This window comes from Bombus flavifrons, chromosome 2 (assembly GCF_040668555.2).
Source record: "Bombus flavifrons isolate JBK064 chromosome 2, iyBomFlav1_principal, whole genome shotgun sequence".
NCBI classification, from domain to species: Eukaryota; Metazoa; Arthropoda; class Insecta; order Hymenoptera; family Apidae; genus Bombus; species Bombus flavifrons.
In genome coordinates this window covers 19,800,416-19,821,722 of record NC_138443.1, presented here as the reverse complement: position 1 = coordinate 19,821,722, position 21,307 = coordinate 19,800,416, and the positions used below count along the sequence as shown (strand labels likewise).

Here is a 21,307-nt window from a genome sequence, read left to right as displayed (position 1 = left end):
AATACATATTACGATCCATCCCTGATCAAATAAAGCCAGATTTCCGAGTTAGGCGAAGAGAAGAGACGCGTTTTTGTCCCTCATCAAGATCCTTTGTTTGTCAACGAAATATTGACCCGAAATCGAACGATCCCCGCCTCTATCGGCAGGAGTCTGCAATTTCAATTCCGTTGTAACCGGGGATCGTTTGCCGACGAGAGTCGGTCAAATATTTGCAACCAGTTACACCGGGCTGTGAAACGGAAACGGCGACGATTCGTCAAATGCGTGATTCGCGCCTGTATAAATATCTTTCCTCTCTTTACGAATCCTTGGTTTCTTCCTTTCCAAGCTACAGCGTTCTGAACCACTATAATTTTAAGTAGCGAACAGGCTACGATGTACGATGGAGGCAGTACGCGTGGCCCGGTGAGTCACGATGTGTACAATGCCGCGAGATTGTATAGAACGCCGCGACTAATTCACGCAACAGTTAATAATAGAATCACTGGAGCGGGCGCCGTGCAATCTCGGCCCCTAACTTTGCTAATTTCATTCAAAACGTCTGTCTCGAGTCAGGCCTACGGATTTATAACGAGTTTAAAAGCTATTCCAAATGATGTTTTCCAAATGCTAAATGATTTTGCCAAATTATACGTATCTCTCGTTGCTGTGTAAGGTCGATGGGGCGTAGGCGAACGAACCCCTCGAATCGATTACCCGATTGAATTTTTTCTAAAATATTAAATATATTTCTAGCATTGAAATTGCACGAAAGTTTCCGAGTTGCTGGAAGATAAGCGAAGATGATGCGAAATATCAGACGCAAAACGAGGTGTACCTTTAGACTTTAAATCGAGTCGAGTAACCTTATTTTGAGAATTCCTCGAGACACTGCGATTACATCGTTCGAAAGGAGAAGTGATCGAGGAAGAAATTTAATTCTCGCGAAGTAAATATATCGCCGTTTAATAAGTTATTTTAATAAGTTATCGCAATATTCCCCCCCCCCCCTCTTTTTTTAAAATCATGCAATAAATTTTATTCGATTTTGTAACGTTCAAAACCGTAAATTTCGATTCGAATTTTTTTTTAAAAGTGTAGTCACTTTTTAACTAACTCGTTACAGAGGTCGCGTATACGTTTAACGCGCGTAATTTTACATCGAATAAAAAGTATTGGAAATAAAAATTTACGACATTTAAAATTTTATGCTTCGTGTGGCCTGTATCAATTTACTCTGCCGAGATGTACAAAAAAGCTGTGCCACGATATTTCATAGCTTCAATTTTTTAGTGTTACGATATTGAGTTTGGACGATGGTCAACGATACCAGCTAGTCGATAATCAACTGGCATTATTTTTAAAGATTCGTAAAACGCATTCGAATCGAATGGTAAAACTGACACGCGAATCTCGTGTTATTTTTGCAACTAACCAAACGATCGATCAGCTTTCACAGCGATAATAACTGTAACGAACAAAGTTTTATATTTTCTAGCTTTCACTTGCATTTTCCCTTCGATCTGTTTCATCGCTGGCATCGTTGTTCGTAATTGCGTCGAAAATCGTCGTGGTCTCTGAGAGGAACGCGAGCTGGGTCGATACGTTCGTCGCTTCGATATTTCTTTCGGTTGATCGGCAGGAGGATACCTTTCGAATCGACCTTCCTCTTTACAGAGGCAATCGATAATGGCAGGCGATTCGAAGACTGCACTCTTGCCTCTCTTTCATTCCCGTTCTCTTGTCGCTGCTCCGCGTTGCTATTGGTATTCGTTGTTTCGAAGAAGAAAAGTTCGACGTGACAAAGAGGGATCGTGCGTACGACCAGAGGAGCACATTTTTTCCAATAAATTTCTAACACGCGCAGCATTTCATCCGGGTGCTTCACGAAACATTTCAATCGAAATTCCGTTGGTCATTTACGGGGGAATTTAATATTTCCTGCGTTTGCTTGAATCATGCCTCGAAAAGTCAAGAGCGAAAGAGGCACTCGATTTGCCAGCATTTCTCGTAACTCGTGCTTTCTGTTGAAAATCGTGTTCAAATTTCAACGCCAAGTGGTATACGTTCAAAGGCGAAACGTTTTCTGCTTCGAACTTATCGCGCATGCCGATGATATTTCAAACATTGTGAAGTTAATTATAAATAAGTAACGCATCCTATATAGGTCTTCAAAGTTTTCGTACGTTTTCCTACGTATTCGTACGTAATTGATATTAGATATGGAACAGACTCGTTGATTCGGAGGATCGGAGAATCGGAGGAAATCCAGCGGTGATCGGGAGTTAAAGTGACGGCATTTAGCAGAGAGAATTCCAGCGGAGGTCGAAAATACTGCGGCCGGGAATTGCGCGAGGATTCAGCCACCGACGATCGCGTTTCGTCGAGCGGCCGGAATTAAAATAGGACTGCAGCTCGTAGATAAGAATTCCTCTGCTGGTTCCCTATTAATCTCGAGGATCTGCGGAACAATTCGGAATAATTGGCTTTCGTAAACTATATAGTCGGAAATTTAAGTTCTTCTTTCGAAGCTCGCCCCCGACTACGAACAATGAACAACGAAAATGGAGCATCGACCAACGAACCTATGTCGCAGAATAGATTTCGTTTGTGATCGCTGTCTTTCTTATTCGCCGGTAGAGGGTTTTAGGTTCAAGTTCCTTTCTCACGAGCCTTTACTTCGTCGCGGAATTCTAATTTATCGGTCTGAAAGTTGAATTCCGACGATTAGATCGACGAACAATGCGTTAAATTTCTAATCCAATATCAAATAATCTCAGTTTCGATTAATATCGTTGGTGAAAAGGAGAGCGTGACCGTGATTCCTGCCAACGAGAATTCCGAACATTTGCATAAGCGCCACGAAACAAGTTTAAAATATATACATACGAAATATATATGCGTTATTGTCTGCAATTTAGCTATTCTGGTCAAATACTTCCGCGCGATTAACCCGACTATTCGGCGTCAGTTCGAAAATTACTAGAAATGCCTGCTCGTCGTATAGTTTCCTGTTAAAAATAATATCGATCGAAGTAGATTTGAAATGCCTCGAATTTACCAAGTACCCCAGAAACGCGTCTATCAAATTATTTCACTCGGTCATCGTCTTTTTTCGGGAATAGTTTAAATCGGTTAGGTAATTCGATTTAATTAACACGAATCTCGTCCTCTGGAACGGAAGCGGCGAATACGTTGCGTCGCGTCGGTCGATACGTATTCAATCTCGACGTTAAATTGCTGGATTCCATTTTGCATGGAATAACAGACGACAACTGGATCTTTCTGCGCGAGGATCGAAAGTCTAGAAGAATTCGGAACGATCGTACCCCGTGCCGGCAGAGTAGTAGCGTCGACGTGGCAAGTTGTGGTAAATCGCAGCAATAGGGGGGTCTCGCAGAAATTCGTTCTCGTATATTAACCGCGTTTCTCGTATATTAAGATGATTAATTTCGTCTTTGATTGTAATCGACTTATTCGTGAATTATTCGAATTAAGGCGTTTAGAGGTAGGAGGTGTAGTACAGCTTTAACGCGTAACGTGACATCAGCGATATGACAAACGAGATAGCGCAGAGACGACGCTATAAACTTAAGAGGTTATCTTGTATACTGTTCATCGGTATTCTGTACCTAGTGTCACCCCAGGAACGACATTATTATTATCAGATGACGCAGAAAGAAATTCCACTCGGGGTCAATTCTAAGACTTCGAAGATCGCGTTATCTTCCGAGAATATTGTGCAAAGATTCGTCTTTTCAATGGAAGATCGATTATCCGATATCTTCGAATGCCTACTAAGAGTCACGTTAATATAATTTAATATCTTTGTCGTGTTTGCCGCGAGATTTTATCGATTATTAGTATCGATAAGAGTAGAGCAGTCGCGTTTTCAGAGCGACCTACGTATTTTCGTATGTTTCGCATATTCGTATCGTTAATCATGGATCTAGGAAAGCAACACGAGTTTGCGTCATCGATATAATTATACAATTATACTTCGAAGCGAAGTGCATAAGAACACGTTAGACAGTTTTCAGGTGGAAGTTCAATTACCCAACGAAGAGCAGATTTAATTGCGGTTATCGGAGGTATTGGAAATCGGTTAGCGCCGCCGGAAGACGCTTCTATTAAATAAGATCTCGTGGATTCTGTTAAGTAGGATCATCCTATTAAAGCATTCGTTTCACAGCGTTGCCATTGAAACGTAACGGTAGGATAGGAGAAGTTTGGTTCGTTTCTTGCTTCTGACGCGTCAATTTTGAACCGAGTTCCACCGTTTTAAATCGTCTTTTAGAGTTAACCAGTTCGACAGATTTCAAATAGCACGGCGACATTGAAATATTTTTCTTACTTTAAAATCTAGCTGGAAATTTCTTCGACAGATCCGGCAACCAGAGAAGCGAAATCAACCCGACCACCGTTCGAAAGTGCATTCCGCTTGCCTCTTCTCCTCTCCTTTATCTCTTTCGTTGCGTTTAACAGTTTCAAAACTAGAATAACAATAACAATTTCTTGGCTTTTATTGGACGCGTAACAACCAGTGACAAAGAGAGACGACGATTCTCTGCACAAAAGATCGTAAAAGGTCCAACGAAAAAAGAGCGATATTAGTTTCGTTTGTCTGGCGCGAGAGCCAGGAGCTAGTGACAAATTGCGCGTTCGCTTTGGTTGGTGTTCGCTTTCGCAGCGAACGAGGCGTGGAAAAAGCTAGGGAAACAATCGGTCGGTGGGCTCGGTAGCGTGTCAACCTATACGATGAATTTTCCATTCCACCGCAATACTATATCCGCGCGATTCCCTCGTCGCCGCGTAACGCCCCGCGCTTCGTGACGTCTATCGGTCGCATTAGCATCCCTCTGAAATTTACATATCTCGTCGATGCTGCCTACCTCCCCGATCAGGCGAACGCAATCCATTTTCGTGTAAACATCGATTCGAACGCAACCTCTTCACAGTGAGCGTGTTCATTCGTGCATCATCGCGTGCTTGTATTTACGTAATTCTTTGCTTAATTCTCGCTTCCTGCGATTCTTCGGAAAAAGGAAAGAGAGAAAAGCGCGGATGAAACCGACGGTCGACGAAATCGTCCAACACGCTTGAACAGGAGATCGACCGAACAATCTTGAGTGAATTGTAATTGATCAAATCGGTTGGAAGGCATCGTTGAAAAATGTTTGAACACCAAATTCTATTTCAAAGCGACGCAACGTTTACGACCATATGGCGATGAATTAACAGAATGGAAAACACATATAAGCGTTTGACGTGGTTAAAACGCAAATATCGGGTTAAATTACATAGGAAGCGTATGCAAGCGAGATGGAAACTCGAGAAAATTGACATACTCCGACGCGCAAGATGCCGTAATTAAGCGGAGGCCACGCGGTACGTGGCTGAGGGAACGATGGGGTGTCGTCGAGGGTTCGCGTATCGCGTTTGGCAAGATAACAAGCTCCTTAGCTGCACGCGCGTTCCACGGCCGCGCTGTTCCACGGGCAAATTCAATTCGCTCTGATGAAAACACGCTTTCGAAAAAATATCTCTCCTCCGATGGCGTTACGTAACGTTGGCTCGGTTATTTAATTTTCGTGGTGGCGGCGGCTCGTAAGCTCCGTAAGTGGTCGCTGTAGCAATCTTGCGCTGTTTCGTGGCGAACTGTGTAAAGCTCGACAACTCTTGTTATATGCAGATTTTTAATCCTTTCGCTGTTAAGGCCAATTAAATAGTCACCCGTCGTTAAATCTTGGCGTTCGTTGAATCTTGAGAGCGAATGTCGGTTCTCGTAGCCTTTGTGCCGTGATAATCCCGTAAATAATCTTTACAAGAATGTCACGATAGCCTGGCGAGATATACAAAATTGCACGCGTAATATTTTTACGATTCTTATCCTAATATTATTCCAGCGTACATATCGTAATATACAATGGAATGTTAGAAATAAGATTTGGCAATTAGTAGTTTCGTTATGCTGGCTATAACTTGGTTTGACGGAGGAAAAAAAGCGAAAGGAACTTGTTACTCGCGATATCTTTAGCTCTTCATATATCGGAAAGAGGCTGGAAAAACGAGTTGCTTACGTCGTCAGACTTTGGAGGAATGGAGGAATATTGGCGAAAGCGGATCCGCGGAAACCGTCGTCTCGACGGAGTTCGCGAAAGAATTTGACCACGCGTTGACCGATAAAAATTTCATTCGACGAGAAACTCTGCGCAAAAAGCGACGTAATTTTGAATCTCGCGAGACGAAGCTGCAACGAAACCGAGACGCGCATAATGCAGGGGCGAGCGTGCAGCTGCGAATTGCGCACGATCGCCCGGTAGCGTAAACTCTCGTCTCCACGGGCTGAAACGGTTCCGCGAGCTCTGAATTATTGCGTTAACGTTGTCGAGACGGAACCACCAAGATTTTCCATCGCGGATGAATGGCGGTGAAGCGAAGCGCGAACAAAGCGGCTCGTTCGCTCTACATATTTACCGGTTACGCGGAAACTCCGTTGTTGAATTTCTGCTTTACGGGCCCCTGCAATTGGCTCTTGCCGTTTAACTTGCTTGGAAAACTTGGAAGACGGAGAGCGTGGCCCGAGAATAATTTTGGAAATCTGTCGCGACATCTCGAGGAGCGGTGGGTTGCTCCAGATTCCTATTTGACAACTCTTTGTCCCTTTTCTGTCACCGATGCCTGGAATTCAGAATCCTCTGTTTCATCTTATTTTACACAGTGTGGCGTAAATCGTACCTTATTAACGCTATAACATCGAGACGCCGTTATCGCAACTCGGCGCAAGCATTTGCAATGCCGCCGTAACGTTCGTTCACGGACGAATCTGCCCAAAGAGAATCGGATAATACGGAGCATCGAACGTTCTCATGCATATTCTTATTCGTACGCAGAATTATCCCAATAGAATTATCCTTTGGCCAGAGAAAATCCATCGAGGGTTCGGTCGTTTCGAAAAAATCGAACAGGCGGCATTTGTGGAGAACGAAAGCGACTTAATCAGAGCTTAATTAGAACTTAGAACAGCGTGTACGGATATGTCGCTTTGAAAAAATCGATCGGCTTTTCACAGCAAAGCCGAGGCTCGTAAACGCCGTCGATCGAACGGAAACCGCCAGGTGTAAATTCAGAAACCTCGAGCCGACGGCCCAGCTGGAAAATTGCCCAAACACGCTTCGAAATTTTGAACGGGCGAACTTTTCCGACGAGAGAAAGAGGGATTCGACGGGGAAGAAGCGACAGCCGCTCGCACTGAATATTTTATTTTCCAGCGAAGGAATTTCCAGCAGGCGGAGATATCGTTCGCTGGCAACTCGCGACTCCTCTAATCTCTTCTTCCCTTACTTCTATTTACTTTACTCCGGTTTACCCCTTTTCCGATTCTTAAAACACTATTCCTTATCTACTTCCCTGACTCCATTTCGCCATTCCGGTTCCTTTAACCCTCTTCCTCGTTCTCTCCCACTTCGGTTTCCTCTTTTTCCAGTTCCATCGCCTCATCTTATCTCTTTACTTATGTATATTCTTTGGTTCTACTCTTCTTCCTAATTCTTCCACCTCGTTCTTTTCGCTTGATTTCAGCTTATCGTTAAGCTCCTTTCTTTTCTCGTATTTTCTTGAACCGGGGTTCCAGAAGTTGGTTATGAGGTGTATGAGAATTCCTGGAGCCGGCACGAACACGGGCAGACTTTTCAATTCTGATAGACTTATCGCTGAAACGTATACCCTGTCCCTGGCTCATCTATAATCTATGTAGCCGCTATTCTGCAGAAATACAAACGAAAGTAGGAACAGAAATGAAAAATACGATGGACGAAGGGAGAAACGGTCGACGTTGCACCGAGGATTTTCCTTTCTGTCGATCTTAGGAAGCGATTTTCAAACTACGTTTGACTTAGTTGGATCGTGGTAAAAGGTTTTCTGTTCTCGTAAGATAACTTTTCTTTGAATCAAATTGTCCTTCTGGAATTTAGTCGTTCTTTTCTTTTCTTTCTTTTGTTTTAAATCGACGATAAAACGATGTTTCACGCTTGTTCATCGTTTATGTTATGAACGACGATTTCACGGGACCAGCTCTTCTTTTTAGTACCAAATCCCAGTTTCGAGAGAAACGACTTTGAAAATTAATCGACCACGTATATGTTTTTTACGATGCTTGTAACGATAGCCGCGTAATGATGCTTCGTGCATGAATATTTAAAAGCGTACATTGCGAACGACAGAGGAGTAACAAAGCAGCAGTGATGAACGTAGATCGTAGAACGAACATTGTTCGTTAATACTAGACTGCCGAGTAAAAAATACTCGGGCGTCGTCAACGCCAATAACGTTTTATATAAAAAATTAAAAGGACACCTAGGAGCAAAATCGCAAAATATTTTTCTTCCAATTCCAACTCTGGAATATCCACCTTTATCGCTCAATTTCGTCCAAGTGCCGGGCCATTGTCTCTTGGCAATTCCATCTTTCTTTTACCGAAACGTTTTCTTCCATTTATTTGGAACGATCAACTTCACCGACAGAATCCTGTGTTTGCCGAGAGTATCGGGGGTCGTGAGTACACACAGCGTTTGGTCAAACGCAAGAAAAGCAAAGAACGAAAGGGAAGCAATCCGTGGGGTTTGTACGCTACGGAATTGAATAAATCTCGCGACGCGACGCGGCGCACCGCGGTCTCGTCGATGAACGTCTGTCAACATTAAAAAGGGGAAGCTCCTCCGTGGAAAAACGCGAGGAGAGAACCTGAGGGACAGCAGCTCGGGGTACGATCGAAAAGAACCTTCGACGTCCTCACCGCCGATATGTACGTGTCTCGATTAGAGTCGCGATTTTCTAGTTGTGTCGGGGTATACGCGAAAAGCACGAGGAGAATCGAATTGATAGGACGTTGATCGATGCTGTTGGCGTTGCCATCGCATTTCCCTCGGTACCGCACTTGGAGCTTACTACAGTCTGCGACGTGAAGGCTCGAGGAGGTAGTTCGATGCGAAAAATTACGAGGAATCTTTGTTTCGAATCGCTCTGTAGTTCTGTTCGGATCGAACCACACAAGGAAGAGAGCAAGATATGTCATCGTACACGATTTATATGACGTACACGACGTACACGATGAATCGACTTTCCCGCAAATGTACCTTTATGCGCCTGATTTTCATTCTTCCATTTCTTATAGAAATATGATTTTATCGTATCTCACAGAGATATGCTTTTACAAGGAAATTGCTCTCTTCGTGGTTGCATAACCGATTTTAAAATATTCCTCGTATACATTCTGTAACAATATTGTTTGTATGATTTTCGCGTAGACGCTACTTAGACTTTCGCGTTGAATATATGGATATTTTATCGAAATTCAACCACGTTTATTTCTTTTTTAATTTCGTAGAGCGTTGAATTTATTCATCGACGAAATCGCGTCTCCTTTAACCATCGATAAGCCAGTAGTATTTTGTAGCAAAATAATTCCGCTGTGTACCGTTCGCTTTATTCGTCTCTGTTTCATCATTCGTAAATAGCAGCTATTTAGCGAACGGAAAAGATGAAAAAAAAAAACGATAAAAGAGAGGCACAGGAGAAAAAGTTGAAAGAGCTTGCTTTTGAGCTATTCGGAGCGTCGCGTCGTATCTCCGCTCGAATCTTCTCGCGAAGAGATGCAGGATAGATTACGGAACAGAGAAACGAGTAAAGCAACGAACAGGAGAGAACAAATCGATGCACGTAGCTGAATCTAGGAGATACGGTAACTTTCTCAGAGATAAAGCATGGTGGCACGGTTGTTTCGCAGCGATAAACGGCTCTTGGTTCCAATCGTACTCGCGCGATCTAGTGTTTAGTTTCTTAATCGTGTAATTTAAAATACACACACCAGGTCGTTTATTTATACGCGATAATCGGATCGTAGCAATTGTTGGAAATCGAAAATCGGATGAAAATTTTTTCTTTACGTCTAAAGCTTCTGTAAACTTAAATAAAACGTACGTTGCCATGTATTTTAGCGACCAGTTGCAGAACGTTGATCGATCAAACGTTGATCGAGCTTTGCCAAGCGTGCTGCGAAGAATTGTATTGTGTAGAGCTGCGCCAGAACCACCATATTAAATAACAGAGATGCGATGGAATTCGTGTGCAAGAATAAAGATTAGGTTTCCGACTAGCACGACCCAAAGGAGAGTCGGCATTGTTTCCAAATAGAACCGAGTTCCACCCGCATCGATTCCGAAACGGCACGCTGAACAAATTGCTTTGATTTTTCTGAAAAGACAGAGACACAGAGAGAGAGAGAGAGAGAGAGAGAGAGAGAGACTCGTGCTTTTAGGAAATAAGATCTAACTTATCCGGTTGCAAAGAAGATGGTTGCGAACGAAAGAGACTCGAACGAAAGGAAAAGAGAGAGCAAATCTATTTTGCTTTGATATCGTATTTTTTGGATTTGATAAAAAAACACGTTTGCATATTTGCACTGAAAAACATGGACAGGAATTTGCAATTTGTTGTTCATGGATGTTTACACGATGGAGCGCCATACTCGACGATATTTGGCACGCGACGTTGTTGCACTTGCTTTCGTAAAATCAGGAAAATCGATAACAGAATGCGTACAGAATGGTATTACTTTGTTTCTACGATATTATCGATGAAAGCGACGATGCTCGAATTGAAATAAAAAATTCCATCGAAGCTAAGTTTTCGACTTGTGAAAAATTAGAGGAGATAGCATCGGACGACCGAAAGAAAAGATAAAGATCGTCGAGAAACAATTATTCTCAACTGTGAACTTTTATATTTAATTCGATATATCGCACAATGTGGATTAAGTAGCTGTATGTTTGGACGGACGGCCTTTATTACGGCAATTTTCATCAACAGAATGTACATTATGTTCTGTAACATATCTAATGAAATATTCAAGCGATGCGAATATCGTAGCACGTAATTTGTTACGAGTTCTCTCGTTTCATTTTGATGTCTGAGCTGCGTATTTCCTGGTTTGTTGTACACTTACGAAGAATTAATTACCGCGAGCTGTACATCGCGAATCTCTGATACATCTTTAGGTGCATACGCGCAACCAAGTTTGGACCGTTTATCATTTTTACGTACGATTCGACGACCAAGTAAATTTACCGTAAACTCGAAGATAACAAAGAAAACATTTCGAATATTTTCACGTATGATTGCAATTGCGCGAAACGAACGTTAAACTACGTCGCTAAAACGTAGGCATGTTACTAAACAGATTTTTATCATTTCGATTTTAGAGAGGATAACGACGTTACGTCGAGGTCAGACCAGGCGTTTTATTTAAATTCACGAGAAACAAATTGACCAATAGCGAACGCGCAGCTGTCGAGCAAACTTACAGAATTCCGGAGCACGTTTATGCATTCGACCGGTTTGGGTACAAATGACCATCGAATTAAGTGTTAACGAACTGCAGCAAATTTTCATCGTAATTTTAACGAATCGAATAGCGAAGCAGCACGGGCAAATCGGCTCTACTTATTAGAGGAAACGGCGAACTAAAGCAGCGATTATTATCATCATCGGTAATTCGATCGTAGCTCGACGAATTGAATATTTTCGAGCAGCCAAGTGGAACGAAAGTTTGAAAATTCGAAGCAAGACCGAAGGATCATCGCCGAATAGCTGGATTCTCTTCGCGTTGATCAACGATTTCAAGCCACGACTGAAAACGTACTAACCCCGATAGATGTTCAACTTCGCTCGGATTAACGCGCAAAGTTTGCGAAGAAGGATTTGTTCTCGGTTTCCCACTGCTCTGTATTCCGTTCGTTACGCAGACCGATTTCGACAAAATATCCGATAACTCGCTTTCCAATTCGATTTGAATTATAACGGCGTTTCTCCATTAACGCTTCAAAGATCGTCCGAGTTTGTTGTTTTGTCAGCCAGTCGAATTGATTTAATTTGCTTCTCCATTATCCCGTTATTAAATTTTCGTTCTGCTTGTTCAACGGATTACATTGATTCGTAGAGATTGAAATTATATTTTATCTAGAGCTTAGAAGAGATCGATATCGTCGAACGTCACGAAGATTCGATGCTCTGTTAATCGTACAGGATAAGAAAATAGGATGAAAAATTATTTTGCTACATTCGCGCGTATCTGACGTACAGTGGTTGATAAGACAACCTCGAGGAAGGTTAAATGACACGGAGCGGCGCAGTCTACGCTTGTACCGTGGCTCGTAAGAAACCGTCATATTTCACGTGTCACGTATAACGCAGCGCCAGTCGGCGTTTCTATATCTAGTAACGAAGACAAAGCAACCAGCATTCCCCAAGCTCTGAAACTTAGCGCTGACAGTAGCAATATGCACTGATGTATCGCGTCGACTTTGCCTTGATAATCCTATCAGGGCAAACACGATTATTCGATCTTCGATTACAATTTTACCTTTACCTATGGATGGGATAGACACGAAAACAGAAACGAAGAACAAGATCGCTGTTCTCTTGGGTACTCCTTACAAAATTCAAGGATGAAAAGTCCTGCGAGATTTCGATATAAACGAGAAATTTCGAATCCTTGCCGAGTTTGTAACGGCAAATTTCTGTTGAAAGAACACGCGGTACAAGTGACGTTTGTAGGCTACCGCACTGGAACCGAGTTTACCCTACGATTCTGTCACGTATCGACAAGAATAAGGTTATATCTCCGTCAGTCGAACATCCAATACCTCGTCCTTGTCGTCGTTCGTTTGCTCGTACGGTTTCATTTCAAATTATCCGATATCCTGTCTCGCCACTTATTTCGCCAATTACGTGGCTCGAGTATGTTTCGGTCTGGAAAGACGAGACGAAGAGAATGCAAAGACGGACGAAGTAAAAGAACCGCGAGTCGGGCGACGGACGGAGAGACGGTGGAGGAAGGCGAACAAAGTCGGCTTTATCGACTAGTCCGGCATATCGAAGCCGGAGAGAAGCCACACCCTGTGAATCGCGGTTGTTTATGCCCGACTGTTCGTAATTCTTGCGGCGTGGCGGTGATTCGACGGCCTCGCCAGGGAAACGCGCATGAAAACCGATACCGAGAAAATTATGAAAGTTCCACGGCTGCGAGAATCGTGTGCGACCAGAGGTTAGAGGGTTGAAATATCACGGAGTGTTCAGAGAGTTATGTTCGCAAGGATCTGCAGCTATGATTACTTTACCTTCGCGAGGTGAAATAAAAATTGAAACCGCCGCTGCCTTTCCGTTTCTTGCAGCGTTATTTGCTTTTCGAGCGATATTTTTACGTAGGCGGTACGAGCCTCGAGTCTAATCTTCGGACGACGGTTTTATGCTATTGATGATACACGACAGCGAGCGATAGTTTATTACGTATTCTAATTGGAGCTAGGAAAATAAGGAGATTTGCAGTTTTACTCGGTGGCGTATGCGTCGATTCGTTTATACGCGTCGAATCAACGTAATCTTGGCAAATTGGTATTCGAGAAACGTGACGTTGATGGACGATACGAAGGAATCGTTACACCTTTGAACAATTGCCTGGTTTCATTTAGAAATGAAATTTCTGCTCTGTATCTTATTAACACCGACCACGCATCTATCGAATATAACTAGTCGAATAATCTCCCATTGACCCGACTATTACGGACGACTATAATCCCTGTTCTCCACTTTCCTTTCGTTCTAGTTTTCCCGACCTCTTCCCTCGAGCCATTTCTCTGTTCTAAACCCTTGAAAGTCGGGCGTTGCCGATTCACCACTTGGTGAAATCCAAGGGAACGAGCGCGTTTCCGTCGACGCTCCGATCGATTCTTTTCGCGCCGAATTTCCGCGGTGGAAACTTTCAAAACGCGTCGACGTCGGAATTCTGTGGAAGAAACGGTGGCGGATAAAAGTCGTAGAAGACGCTTGGTCGTGTGGAGAACGGGCCCGATCCAGTTGTATCCTCGTTGGAACATCGAATCGCTACCGCGTTATTGGCCGTGTGCGCGCTACCGACGCGCGAGCTCCCGTTCGGAAGAGAGCGTCTCAGCCAGGATTACGCGAGCTTCCGGGCCGCGAGCGAAAATATTTGCGACTTCTCACGGGAAGCCTCTTTCGCACTCGCCTATCTATACTCTGTCGTGACTTTTCTTTCGCTCTACGAACCACCTCCACCCTCGCTTTTTTCCACGTTTCTCCTCCAAGCGGAAAGTTACACGCCACTCGAAAATTTTTGCGAGAAACCACGTTTCAATGGACCGGGTATATTTGTGTTTTTCTTTCTCCGAAAAATACGGCATATTCGCCATCGCTTGTTCTCCAACGATGTTTAACCTGTTTTAGGGGACGTAGGTTCGAGCGATTCCACAACTTGCATTACGAAAATAGCACGAGAGTCCTGTTTTTTGTATAAATATATTTGTTCGAAAAGAAAGACTCTGCTGCTTTGATACATAGTCAAAGGTGCTTTTATGAAATTTCCGATTGCTCTTACGGAAATCGGTTTTATCGAAAAATTAAATCATTTTGGTTCTTCCTTTCGAAAGCGTAACATCGATCGCACGAATAAACACGATAAACGTAAAACGAGTCATTTTCCAATTATTGGGTACTTGTTTTTTTTTTTATTTATAGCATTGGTTCTCAACATTATCGAGAATATAAATAATACTAATGTAATTACAACATGATAGCGATAAATTTTCGTTGCGACCAAATTACTATACGTGCGACCATTCGCGTTTGTCATCGTTTAAGTTCTGTATTTACCTTTACTCGGTGAAACGACGGTTTGGGGAAAAAGGAGACTAGAGAAAACAAAGGAGGTCATTGGAAAAGTCAGAGAAAATAAGGAAATACGGTTGGACGGGGAACGTTCCACGGACTGATCAGCAAATGTGCATCGACGTTTACCAAGCCCCGGTGAATCCCTGAAAGATTTACTCCTGATAGAAAAGTCAGGAAACGGCAAGAAGTATCGAACAGAAGCGAAAATGCAAAAGTACGCAGGAAGAGGAGGAAGGGGGCGCGAGGCTTGTGTAAGGAAGTAGACACGGCGCGGCATCCAGTGACGGCATCTGGCATGCGCCATCTCTGTTTCTTTCTCTAGAAACGCCAAACATTACGATATGAAAGTATACATTTTTAAGCAAGATTAAAGCTACTCTGTTGTCCTATCGTTACTTTCACGTTGAAATATTCAGCCGTGCACGATGTCTCGTTCTCTCCTTCTGCTTCATCGGAAGCTTTTCAAACCAAAGGTTACTTTTTTAAACCAAAAATATGGTATAAAACGCTGGATCGAGCCACCGATCTGCATATGGAAATGTAAACCAGCTCGTTTCCATCGTTTTCACGCTCATCAAGGGATAATAAATAAGAATTTGGCAACCATGTGCTCGGAGTGCACGCGATATCGATCGGATAAATCGTGTATTTTTGTCCAAATTTTATGCGGAAAATTACAATTCCATCCGTGGAATGTCGGCGTTTACCGCGTCAACAGTTCCCCGACTTGTTACACGCGCTAATTAATTCGAGAATATTTACGAACAAGTTTCCTTATTCGAAAGATCTACCGTTTAAAATGTTTAATATCGTTGAATGTCGTAATATCTTTTATACGATAAAAATGGAATTTACATACACAAACGGATTATAGAATTTTATCCTTGATACTGTCAAGAAATCCGAGTTACAAACGTCCAATCGGTTGATGATCCAAGTTCAGAAAAGGTTCGCGGTGAAAACTCTTTTACCTATTTTATGCGAACGATCGTCAATAGCGATTGATCGATCCGTAGAACTTAATTATCACAAAGCGTTAAACGATCTACACAAACTACTAACGAGTAAACGCAGAACAACGAAATCCATATCGTTTTTCACATCTATTCTCTTCTGTTGAATTTTGTTGATTATTCGAAGGAAGTCGCGACGTGCCCCGCAAAACGTTATAGCAGTCACCGGTCGTTTAGCCGCATTACGCGCGCGAATTTGGAGATCGTCTAGCGTGTGCGCGACCGCGTTCAACGATGAAACTGTGGCGCATCGTGGTGCATAGCGCCGACCCAATTTCCCATGCGAATTAAGACGCATCGAAACCCGATCTCGATTAAGTGAGACGCAACTGTACGCTGATATCGTCCTCCACATTTACTCGATCGTCGTTTTTCTTCGATCGACTGGCACGTTCCAAAAAACTGCAATGTCGTCGATGCGAGGCGAGACGAAGCGACGCGACGCGACGCGCCAGACAATGGCGGAGATTGCTGCATAGAAGATGAATCGGGGAGGAAGCTAGCCGTCGATCGAGGCTGGCCACGTTCTTCGGTTGGACGTTATCGATAACCAGGCCGGCGGTCGTACCGGTGATAATGTTCCCTGGACTGACGGATTAACGCGACGAAGAAAGAGGAACGATGCCGGATGGGTGCATTGCGATGCTCTTGCCCTTGCGTGTTCGCCTATCGTCGAACACGATAAGCGTTAACGCGTTTTCTGCTTTTCCGAATGCTTTTTGCTTTCTTTTATTCGAGTAATACACTAGTATATTCGATTACAACAAATACACGTAAAATTACCAAATTCGAATAGATATAAGCAGGTAGCTCGTTGTTCGTAATTCGTTTTACCCGCTATATTTAGCCTGGCTCAATGTATGTTAATCCATTTGATCTACTAGTTACTCTAATACGATAAAACACAATGATTCTTGTTTCACTGAACGCATAAACCAAACTAGTCTGACCAGAAGGTACTCGAACCTCGTTCGCAGCCAGCCTATGTTTCATTTATAATTTCGCTGAATATTTTCATAGACGTCTCGTTCAGCCGTGTTTCGCGATTGATTATTGATAATCATATCCGGCACGAAACGATAGGCGAACGCTCTGACGGGTCCGTTAATTTCGCACGGCCAGAGCCAATGACGCATTCGATAACAATTTGCTATGCCACGAGCCGCGCAGGTAACGAATATCGGCAATTACGCAGGTGGTCAAGTAAACAGCGTAAATCACTGATTTCGAGACGCGATCGTAACTCTCCTCGGGAACGATATCACCGTGTCAAAGTGGTGTAATCGTCGTGCCGAACGAAGCCTGCGATGAACGAACGGATTGATATATCCGATCCAACTTTGTCAGCTTATCGTTCTCGTTAGCCACGAATGTGTATAGCGGAAGCGAGATGTATGACGCCAATTTTTGACAACGGAAGAAACGAAAACCATAGAATAGAACCCTGTAACCTCTGAAGTTCGGATAGATAAAATTCGTTTTGGTATAACGCCGATCGTGCAAAGTTAATTTTGGAGAGTATCACAACGATAAAGTAAAATAAATTTATCGTAACGTTTGTAATATACATGCTACCAAGAAGAGGCTGTCCGTAGGAATTACTCGCGAAGCTTCTCAGCCCGTTATCGATTTCGGTATATGCGATACGTAGATTCAACGTCTTTAGGTTGAATGTTGCGCGTCTAAAGTCTAAGATCTGGGCCTGTTACCTCTCGTGACTAATGACTACGATAAAGTTCAGATCAAAGATTTTCGAACGACTCTCCGAGGCACATAATTTACCATGGTTATATCACGCAGTTATCTCCCGAGTTTCATCCATGTGTTTTCCAATAATACGAGCAACGAAATAATTATCTTCGTGGCAAGAACGAATCGTAAAAACGTACGAGATTAAACCTGAAATTCTTAGAGCTACGTGGTATCGGATATATAGTACATGTTCGCGTTTTAAACGTAAAAACGATATACTTTATTCCTCGTATCTTACTATCAACGCCTCAGATTCTCGAAGCTATTTTTGAAGTTTTATTACCAAAGACAGAAACAAGCGCTAGTTTGGTCGATCCGTTCAATCGATCTCTGACTTTGAATCATCCTGCGCCGTCATATCCGGTCCGATCGATCTCTTCGACGCAAAAGTACACGCGTTTCTTCCTTACGTTTCTTTCTTCCTCGGGTTTGATCTTTCATCAATCTCTGTAACCACGAAAATTCGAAGAGAACCAAAATGCAAAATAAGTCAAACTACGATGGATTCGCTCGCTTCGTGCCTTTGGCTGACCTTGTTTCGAGTCAGAATGACATAATGTCAGCGGAAGTAATTTAGTCTTCCTGCTTTGTTTACTCGTCCGCACTGTTGACTGAATTAATCGACGATAAAGGCAATGAAAAGTTCAACCGACTGAACTTTCGAATCGATACACTTTTTCTCCTTTCCACAGTTATCGAACTATCGATTATAGTCTGAAGTTAACGTTTCGAATTTTGTGGAATTGGCATATTTTAAAGATTGAAATACGTCTTGTTCGATTTCAGTTGTGTAAAATAAAAGAAAATCTACCGAATGTGTTACAGCTTCTTTACCGTTTTCAGACTGAAACGTGAGTTCTAACGAGCTGGAAATCAGCGACGATCGATTCGACTCTTCCAGTTTTATCGTCTTTCGGTGCCTTCAGCTCGCTACAAAACAATCACCAGACGGGTTCGACTTAAATCTCCTCTTCCAGACCTCGTTTGTTCGTTCGGTCTGCTCTCCCGTTGAATTTATCATTCGCCGGTACGATTCGAAACAAAAGGACGAAGTAGTCGATCATTTGCATTGGCTCTCGAACGAACCTCTTACGGCAGGATCGACGCACGAATTTCTCGTCAAGTTCGTTAGAGCCCGCGATTTGCCGGACACCGAGTGCGCGATCGCTGGAAATTGCGAAGGAATGTCGCATCGTGCCGGCCGAACATCCGCGGTCGTTGCACGCCTGATGAATTTCGTTCGCTTCTGATGCGCCGGAACGACTAAAACGATCAACGAAAGTCACGTTTCACGAACTTCACTGGTCGTCGAACAGGACACGATTTCTGCCAGCCATCGTTAGCCGTTTTCGTGTTATTATCTGCTTCGGAAATCGTGGCTCGCATCAAACGATAATTCTTCGATATTTGTACTGGGAAGCACGGAACGGAACACGTCAAATTAATTGCGATGTAAGTGTCGTTATCGGCTTTTAGAGATTCTGATGGAGGAACACCGCATGAAACAGGTGCTAATATTTGGTCGTTCGAATTCAAATTTTTTAAAGAAAAATAGAAGCGCGATAATATCGATTCGGATCAAAGAACAATTCTGTCGAGCGACAATAATATAAAATAATAATGCGTGAAAGAAACTGACGATACGTGACAGACGCGGTAGGTCGCATCGTTGCGTGGCGATGGTCGATGCAGTCCGCGAAATCAGTTTGGGAGGGACGCGTCGGCCGGCTTTCAGGCGAAAAATCGTCCGGCTCGCGATCGATTGATTTCCCCTTGAAGCGAACTGACCTTCCGCATGACCCTGCTCGTTTGTCCGCACACGCTACAGCCTCGCCTATCCCGCGATTAATAAAGTGCGATAGGCCGATGTATTTTACAGGCGATATCTATATATCTATACGTTCCATCGGTATACGTGTCTTTAAACGGCCTTTCGATTTAACTTCTTCGCTTCGTTTGCGCCCTCGCGAAAGATGTTTTCTTTTCTTTATCGTTTAAAGCGGTATCCGCGTTATCACGCGATGCCAGACAATAACGCTATCGCGTCGAACATACGCGAAAACGTAAAAACTTGTAACGAACGCTTAATTACCGTAGCAATTGAATAGCGGTCGAACGTCCGTTTAGCTAACACGCTGGAAGCTCGTCTAATTTCGAGGTGGGTTCGCGCTCAAACTACCTTTACGGTTATTACACCGAGCCTCGCTATTTTCCAAGAATATTACTGCTTTTAAATGACGCGTACGTGTTACGACGTTACGTGCAACCATGCAGTTTCCGTCCTTCAAATGTTCCGCTCGGCTTCAATTGTCCTTCTCTAGGTTTTCGTTCAACCTTTTGTTCGTGGCTCGGTGAAATCCGACCAAGGTTTTTTAGTTTTCTCTCCTCGAAAATGAATAAAATTCACATATGAAAAACATCGATATCGTAAGAATTATAACTCCTCTCTTCGTTTGTAACGAATGCAGCATATTCCCTTCAATTATATTCCATTATTTTATACTTTCACCATTGACTCGCTATTAAAAATATACGGAGCGTGACAAGGTTATGAGCCGCGCGTCCTCGAAAAAGGGGATTACTGCAACGTAGGAAATATTCGGTCACCTTCTTCCTCCCTTTTTCCTTAGGCGAAGCCGAGTGCTTCTTTCGGTATCGGGTTTAAGTAGCGTACACGACGTATCCTTTATGAACGACTCGGTGGTACTTGGAATTGCAAAAACCGTCAAGCGTTTGGCTTTTCACATTCGATGTTGATAACTAAATTTGTACGTGTACGATAGTGGAGATATCGATTCATATCACGACACTTGGATTTTTTCCTTTGATTCCTTCTTCGCTCGAACCGAGCACCCAAATACTCGTTGACCAAACGAACGCACACCTATGGTCTCTCATTTGCCAACAAAATACTCAAAGACCGTTCCAAACGCTGTTCCAATTTCGTTCGAAGGTTCCGTTTCTCGCTTCGTTTATCTTCTCGAGCAAACGCGTCGATAAGCGAGCAGCAAAAATAGAGAATCGCAGCAACTTCTCCTGTACCGAAAGAAAACGATGCGAGCACCGATTCGAACGTTCGCGTGTAATTCCATTTGGAAAGCTGTTTCATTTAGCGATTTAGGTGGCAACTGCTGTTGGTTTGTCGGCGCTCGGCTGGAGCCGGTACACGCGTTTTCTGGTTCACGAGCATTCATCGTCGTGGCTAGGTTGCTCGCCGCTATCCAAAATCTTGGCGGCGACGGAACATCCCAGCCAGCAACGTCGCGAGCTAGCAACCGAGCGAGATCGTTACGCGGTGTTTTATCGATCGAGCGACCACAGCGATCGCGAACAAATCGCAAAGAGGAACGCGGTGAATCTGTAAAAATTACGGACGGAGAGATATTTTGTTTATCGAATAATTTCGCACGTGTTCCCCAGGCAATGAAATTTTACTTTAGAATAATGAATTAATTACTTCTTTCCTTTTTAATACCAAAACGTTTCTCGTAACATCTGCCCAAATGCAAGCTTTTATCGTTATTCTCTTTAATTAAGGAAGAAACGAAATTTCCAGAATTTTTAGGGCAAAGGATAATGAAAGGAAGATAGCGAAATAAAAAAAAATTGTGATTTGGTTTTTATTTCAAAGTAGCGCCGTCAGCTTGCCGCTAATAGAGCTAATAGAGCTAATAGAGCTCGAAGGCGGTTCTCGCGACAGATACGAGAACTTCCTGAATATTATCGGAAACTCAGCCATCAGTCGCGTCGGCAAGTTATTGGCACGAACCATCGCCGCATCGTGACAATATAATTTTTATGGCAAAAGCCGCTGCAAA

General features: G+C 43.2%; 1 protein-coding gene across 7 annotated transcripts in view; it reads left to right on the top strand.

Moving 5' to 3' along the window:
* Window positions 1-21,307, top strand: part of LOC138189583 (pleckstrin homology domain-containing family A member kramer) — a 179,555-nt gene that overhangs the window by 83,845 nt on the left and 74,403 nt on the right. The gene's annotated exons all lie outside the window — the stretch shown is intronic.